Source organism: Cynara cardunculus (genome assembly GCF_001531365.2).
Source record: "Cynara cardunculus var. scolymus isolate 2C chromosome LG 12, CcrdV1, whole genome shotgun sequence".
Lineage (NCBI taxonomy): Eukaryota > Viridiplantae > Streptophyta > Magnoliopsida > Asterales > Asteraceae > Cynara > Cynara cardunculus.
In genome coordinates this window covers 34241488-34241757 of record NC_037539.1, presented here as the reverse complement: position 1 = coordinate 34241757, position 270 = coordinate 34241488, and positions in this window count along the sequence as shown.

Here is a 270-nt window from a genome sequence, read left to right as displayed (position 1 = left end):
TTGAAAAATCACTGACAGAATATATTTTAATTTTAATTAAAATAAAATATATTAAAAATCTTTTTTAAATGTAATTTTTTTTGTAAATGTAAGTACTTTTTTGTTATATTTGTTTAATTTTATAGATCTAAATACTTTTTTGTTCAAAAAATATTTAGGGACTTAATCGTTCAAAATATGAATGTTCATTGAGGTTTTTTCGGACTTTTTTTTCACTATTTTACCAATTTAACTAGTTGTACAAGTAATAAGAATATGTCCAACAGGTTT